We start from the raw sequence: 7691 nt of genomic DNA, 5'->3' as shown, positions 1-7691 counted from the left end.
GGGATTCCTCTCAGGCGATGATAACCCGTGTCACTGCTAAGTGGCTTTGCGGCCATGTCAGTGCGAGGAGGGTGAGTCTCTGCTCGGGCCCGGAGCGTTTCCGAGAGCAGCCGCCTGTTGTGTGTGGGGAGAGACTCGGGCACCTGGGGAGCCACGGAGGGCGCCGTGCTCCTCCTGCCGTGGAAGCACATACGATATGTATGGTGCAATATATGGCGTAGAACTAGGAAGGGACCTGAGGGCCATGGGCTTGTGTCCCCTCCTGTCTCAGGGAGGCATGTTATGAAAACCAGGCAGTGTTGCTGCATTTCACACTTCATTGCAAGGCTGTTTTGTAACCCAGCTCCTCTGATAGTTCTCACTTCCAGGCTGTGCCTGCCTATGGCTAGCATGCACCAATTTGCTTTGGTGCCAAGTGTGTCTTCAGCACGGGTGCCCCTTCTCCCTGCCTCCCCCCCACAGCGTGTGGGTAGCAGCTTCGCCCCCTGTGCTTGGCTCACCAGCCAGGCCCTGATCGCTCGTACCTGAGTCACTTGTCAAGAACTGGCTGCTGTGCGTTTTGGTGGTGGCAGAGTTTCGGGCGAAGAGACGGTGGCAAGTGGCAGGGTGCGGTGTGGTTGTGAAACAGGTGTCGTCCCCAGGACGGTGTGCGGCCTCGGGGAAATCATGTGGGCCACATGTGCCCTCAGACTACCCCTGCAAATTGTCTGCTGCCAGGGACGGAGGGAACCGAGGCTGGTTATGGGGAGGCATTTGATTCATGCGTTGCCTTGGAGCCAACCAGTACCTGACTCGTGCCCTGACCTTCCCAGCCTGGTGCTGCTCATTGCTGCGCAGCCCCACCTTGCCCTCCAAACTCCCACTTGCAAGCCCTTATCAGCAGTTCCAAACATAATGGCCCAAAGGCATAATTGCATCATGACACTTAATACCGGCATGATGCTGTTTTTGATAAAAATATCAAGGCAGATTTAAATGTTATTGCCCAACATTAGTTTGCAGCCTAACACAAATGAGCAGAGAGTACCCTGAGATCAAACAGATTTCCTATTCTGCACATTTAAAAATTCCATTTGCACCCTCATTTGGAAGAATGCTGCAGTAAGTTAAAAAATAAGAACATTTTTTAGCATTCTTTCTGCATTTTTGAATCAGGATCTGATGCAAAATACTGAAATTGATACCTTATCTACATCATTTGCTGCCTCACACACCGTTGGCTCTTCAGAGTAGCTCTTGATGTGTATCAGACCTGTTCAAGAGTGTAGTGCTAGATTTTATCCTTACTTCAAACTTCTTGCTCAGTAGGACTTTCAGTTGTGTGAGGAATGCAGACCTATGGACCCCTTTAAAGCTTTAAAAGCATTTTAAATTTAAAAAATATTTTTTTAAAAATAGAAGTGTCAAAAAGGATTGTTTTGCATCTGGAAGATGTACCGTATTTTGCCATTATAATACTTCTGGAAATTGTTTTCTTGCCTTTGAAATAACTAAGACCAAACCAACCTTTACCTTCCCATTCTATTTAAAAAGTGACAGAGACAATCCCATTGAAGTGAAAACAACTTAATCAAATTGCTTTGCCATGATTTTTAATTTTGCCAGCTCTGGGGCAAGCTCTTCCATTTCTGTCTTTGACTTTTCTAGGTGTTTCGCTTGCTAAAGTCCTGCTTTCCCAATCCAAGGCTATTGAGTAAAACACCAAGTACCATGTTTATTAATATGGATGATCTTGAAAAACTGCTTAATAACTTGCTGAAGTGGATTATATCAGTATGCAATAGAAGTGTACTAAGTATTTGATGAGCCTGTTGACATTCAAATCTCCATTTGCGTGTGCATTTGAAAATTGGAAAACAAACCAAGAAAACAGAAAAACATGTTTCAATTGTTGGTACAATTTCTTCTTAAGGCTAGAATCTTACTCTCTTGTTCTCAGAAATAACTGGTATTTCAGAATATAAAATAACTTTTATATTCAGTTTGAATATAAAAATATTTTATATTTTTATATTTTATATATAATTTTATATTTTTTATAACTTTTATATTCAGTTTGAATATAAAAGCACATGCCAATGAAAATGCTTCTGAAACAACTATTCTGACCAAAAATCTATCTGTTTAAGAGAAATGGTGTAATGGTGCTTGAGATGCTTTTCTAGCTGTTCATTAGATTTGGATTTTCGAAACTACATATTGAGTAACCGTGCAGAGTTTTAAATAGTGTCTATAAGAAGTGGCAATAGAAGAAACATTTTCACTTCTTTCACAGACAGCAGTACTGCTTATACTCCAGAATGTACTGGGAGGGATTTTGTCACTTTTGCTGAACTACTGTACAAAAATCTAGGCAGTCAAAGAACCCAAATCTCAATCTGGACCACACTGAATAATTATTGCCCATATAACCTACTGGTTTAATCACACTAACACAGGCTGGGTGAAATATTTCTAGATTAGAAAAAAAAAAACCTAAAAAACAACGAAAACATGCAAACATTTAAAAGGCCATCATTACCATTCTTGACAATTGATCTTAACACCCTCTTTTACAAGAGGGCTAACTTGGTGTTGAAATTGCTGCAGCCTTTTCTTCCCACAAGGTAGCAGCACTAGAACTATGAATGAGCAAGAGGCTGGTGAGCCCATCTCAACAAAAGTTCGGAAAGGCTGCCTGGTTTATTCACTTTTTAGTCTTCAGGAATCTGCAGCTCAGAATCAGAGGAAAAGCTTCTTGAACACCAGGACTGGGTACAAACAGCAATTAAAATAATAAAATCTACATTTGCATTTTACTTTAACAGACCTGTCTCCTGATGAAAAAGCACATCAGGGGACTTGAAACAATCTGTGAAGCTAAAATGCTATGCATATAAATATATTTGTGTGAGTGTATATGTGTGTGTGCATTGAATACAGCAGAAATCCCATCTTGCTATTGTATATAGCAAAAGTCTTGTAACTGATTAGGAGTTTCTTTCTACTTCCCCTTAACTCTCTTGGTTTCACCACTTTTCCACATGCTTTTTGCTGCATTTATCAATATTCATTGTCCAGAAATGATCCTACTGTCGTGGTTTAACCCCAGCCGGCAACTAAGCACCACACAACCGCTCACTCACTCCCCCCCAGTGGGATGGGGGAGAGAATCAGAAGGGTAAAAATGAGAAAACTTGTGGGTTGAGATAAAGTCAGTTTAATAGGTAAAGCAAAAGCCGCGCACGCAAGCAAAGCAAAACAAGGAATTCCTTCACTACTTCCCATCGTCAGGCAGCTGTTCAGCCATCTCCAGGAAAGCAGGGCTCTCTCACGTGTAATGGTTACTTGGGAAGACAAACGCCATCACTCTGAGTGTCCTCCCCCTTCCTCCTTCTTCCCCCAGCTTTATATGCTGAGCATGACATCATATGGTATGGAATATCCCTTTGGTCAGTTGGGGTCAGCTGTCCGGCTGTGTCCCCTCCCGACTTCTTGTGCACCCTCAGCCTACTCGCTGGTGAGGTGGTGTGAGGAGCATTAAAGGCCTTGACTCTGTGTAAGCACTGCTCAGCAGTAACGAAAACATCCCTGTGTTATCAACATTGTTTCCAGCACAAATCCAAAACACAGCCCCATACTAGCTGCTATGCAGAAAATTAACTCTACTCCAGCCAAAACCAGCACACCTACAATGAAGGAGGAACCCCCTTTGCCAGCACACAGTAACTGCCGGGGGGAGGTGACCTCCCCCCCTGCATTCACTCTGTCCTACCTGAACAATTGTGTAACCCACATCGAAACCTCCCAGTGTAAACATGTGTGTATAGAGTAATGATTTGGGTTGGGTTAGGTGTGCATTTCTGAGGCAAATCTCCCCATCGTCCCAGCGTGGCAAGCTTTGCTTCACCCCATGAAGAAGGCTTGGGGCACGAGTTGCGCTTTGGGAAGATCCGTTGCAGAAGCACACCCAAGGCACTGCAGCCGCAAATGGGCACGCAGCCCCTGCGATCAGACTAGAGTTAGTCAAAAGTTAACCCGGGGCTCAGCATGGATGTCATGGCCTCAGCACCAACTGTTTTGCCTCCAGACGCACACCTGTCGGTCCCCACTGCTTGCTACTGTACACATAGCCTTAGTGGCCTAGATGGAAAGTTAAAATCAGAAGAGAAATTTTTTATAAGCTCGCAAGTGCTAGTACAGAACAGGGACAGAAATGACAGAAGACCACACCACATCTCCTGGATGAAGGGTTTTTTTAATGTGAAATTGCAGGCATCCTAGGGCCATGTATTAGGCGGTATTTACTGGAGGGACTGATCTGTGGAGTTCAGGAAGGGGCACTCTGCCATTTGCAGGTGGAAATGGTAAAAGTCTTTGAAATACTTTAATGTGCTCTGAAATTGCGTATTAATAGGGAAGCTGAAAAAAGAAACACTTCTCATTAAATAGAAGAAAATACATTAGGTGATGCGTAATGCATGTGCGCACACATATTTTTGAGTTTTGACTCCCAAGGAATATATACATATATATGTAAAATATACGTTTATGCACACATTCTCTTTTCTTATGTTTTTTTATGACTATTCATAAATTTTTCCTTTTTAGAGTATACCCAGGCACTCCCAGGACCATTTCTCTTTGTGAAGGAATCAGGCAGTGCTGTGGAATTACATCTAATGTAGCCTTGAGTATTTATTCCTATTGTTGTCAACACAACATACACAAACTCTTTTGGGCTGCCAGCTCTCATCTCTTACATCAAGGAAATTGAATCATGTACCTTGGCCTAAAAAATTAACGTGGCTTTGGCCTAAAAAATTAACATGGCTTGCATAAATATATTTGATGATGTCCTTGAGCTTCCTGGTGAGACGAAGACAAACATAAAGCAGCAGGAACGGCGTGTACATCTTTTTTTTTTTTTTTTTTAAATGCCATGGCATCGGTGACCATTTGTACTTAGCTGAAATTGCAGCACTGGATCCTATCAGCACACTAAACAAATAAACAGATGGTTGTGTGTGCAGTTGAACTAATGGAGCCATGTTTCCTATCAGGTTATATCTTGTAGTTCAATTCCCTCACATCTAATAAAATGTAAGCTCTGCTTTAGCTTTTCCTGTCCTTGCAAAATGCTCTTCTCCTGTGTGGATTCTCAGCTGTGTAACAAGGGGTGAGCAATCTTCCCCATAGTGGGGGTACTAATTCAGGGATTTCTCCTTTAAAAGATCAACTAATTCGAAGAAACTTGTCAGAAGTTATTTTCTCTGTTGAATTTGACTGAGATTGGCCAGAGATTCAAAAGTACTGGAGAGGATGCAGAGGTACAGTTACACTTGCACACACACGGACATGAAGGCAGCACAGCTATAATAACTGTTCTCCTCTGGGAACTACGCTAAGCAGTGTATCTTTATTTGAAGAAAACAGAAGAGATGAGTGTGCTATTACCCATCTCCTTTTAACTCCAATTTATTAATTTTTCATTAAGGACACTGGACAACTGTTCAGGGCAAGAGCAGCAGAGAATATTGACAAGTCTGACAGTGAATGCTTCCCCTCCCTATGAGGCAAGATACAATTTTGTTTATTTTTCTAGCAAAAGATTCAGGAGAATTCAATACAACTTGACAGAACAGAAGGATTCTGGCAGGCTGGTTGCAAGTCTGGTCAAAGGTATTTAAGCTTTCACAATATTTGGTGATTTATTAACAAGGTTTGATTATACGCTTACAAGACAACTGCTGAAGTAGTAAGTATGAAGTGTTACTAACACATTAAAAGTTTCTGTATTTGTTACAAGCAGTAGATTAATCTCTAGTTGGGGGGACATTTCAGGAAGAACAGCATACCACGAAAGAAAATTTGCAGATGAATTGCAGCTAAAGAATTTTATGTCAATTGTAAAATACAATTGACATACAATCTGTATGCCTTCCATACAGAAATGAAAACACCAGTAAGTTAAGCTACATCTTGGCTGGAAATAGCATGCATCCGTTACTGACAAGGCAATGGTTCTCTCACCCATTGAACATGATTGCTCAATAATAAGCTAACTTTTCTAACATGACACAAAAATACTGTCCAAGTTCAACATTTCCCAAAAGGTCAGTTAAACTACATGGCCTGGCTTTACACAAATAGTTCTGTAAGAAGGCTGGTGCCCTGTGCAGGTGTGTCAGCATTGCAGCTCTGGTGTGCTGAGCTCGTCCCGAACATCTGCCTGGGGCTGCAGGTGGAGGGAGGCAGGATGTTCACAGGGTCTTGCCACCCCAGAGCTGCTGACCTTCCTGAAACTTGTTGGAACTTCAGTGTCTTGACATCTTTCTTCTGTCAAAATTGGCTTGAAATTAAGCTACCGGTTCAGGAGCTGCTACTGGGTGGAGAAAGTGTCATGGTATTGCCTGACAGAGGGACAGCACACGGACAACCTGGGGACATAAACTTTGTCTTCTTGGGAACTAAGGCTAAAAATACACTAAAAATACTAAAAATACTCAGGGCTAACCATTTTATAACAGATGGTCGTCTGGACTTGGATGTTTTTTAGGACTTCGGGTACAAAGTTTCTTTTGAACTAGGAAAAAAATCCACGTGCAGAAGAACAGCACTTTTCTAAAAAACAGTTCCTTTCAGTTTTTTAGAACATGTCAGATTTAGGCCAATTTAATTGTGCCAAATCTAGGTAAATGCACGTTTAGTTTCCCAGCTTGGAAAGCTCTTGTGTTCCGGCAGGTTTCTACATGCATGCAGTAACTGCTATGCTTCCGCGCTGCTCTGCCTGGGTAAAATGGCCACAGGTGAAAAGCAAATAAGGAGTTTGGAGCCAGACAGGTGACCTGATTTTCACAGTTGCTACGCATCCAGGCAGTTGTAGACAGCAGTTCTCCTGGGCCATTATTTTTGAAAACAGGCCCGCTTGTCTAAGGCCCGCAGGCTGAGACAGCCATTTTGGAAAATCTTTGAAAAAACTCACTTAGGTTTTTGCATCCATAATCTTTTGTTTCCGCTTTATGCTGTGTTCGCCCTCCAATTAATTGTCTTTTTAAAATCCTTTCCTGTTTTAATTGCCTTATAGAAAGATTTTTGGCAGATGGTATTGAAAAGAGAAAATAAAAATAAAGGTTCTCCAACAAATTTTTATTGATGTTCCTGAACATTTGAAATACCATCAGCATGGAGGTTCATGTAGTCCTGTTCCATTTTAAAACACTGATGGATTTATGTAACTTAAAACACTTACAGTGAAATTTGTTCTTTAAAATAATTTTATTTTAGTAAAGTTTCCATAAAATTGAAGAGATTACCATCCTCAGTTTAAAAATCTGAAATTACAAACATATGAACAGATTATACTTTTTTGTAACTAGAAAAACAGTAGAACACTGAAACAGTATTCATTTTTCCATCCACAAATTTCTACCTTTCTCTCAGGTTGTATTTTGGTCTCACGTAAGGCTAGTTTCATCCTCAGGTTCTTAATGAAGAATTAGTTAGCAGCTGTAGTTATTTTAAAGGAAGTCTTTGAAGATAAATAGAGATTAGACTGATTTACATTTGCTAATTTGCAGTAAGACTGAAAGTTCTTGAGTTCTTGGTACCTGTGTAAGGTACTTTTTTTTTTTTAAACAGCATTTTGTTCACTTTTTAAAGGTAATTAGTATTTTTTTAAGAACTACATTGTGTTCCTTTGTTTCTGAGTG

Source organism: Pygoscelis adeliae, unplaced genomic scaffold, assembly GCF_000699105.1.
Source record: "Pygoscelis adeliae isolate BGI_AS28 unplaced genomic scaffold, ASM69910v1 Scaffold218, whole genome shotgun sequence".
Lineage (NCBI taxonomy): Eukaryota > Metazoa > Chordata > Aves > Sphenisciformes > Spheniscidae > Pygoscelis > Pygoscelis adeliae.
This window is presented reverse-complemented; position numbering follows the sequence as displayed.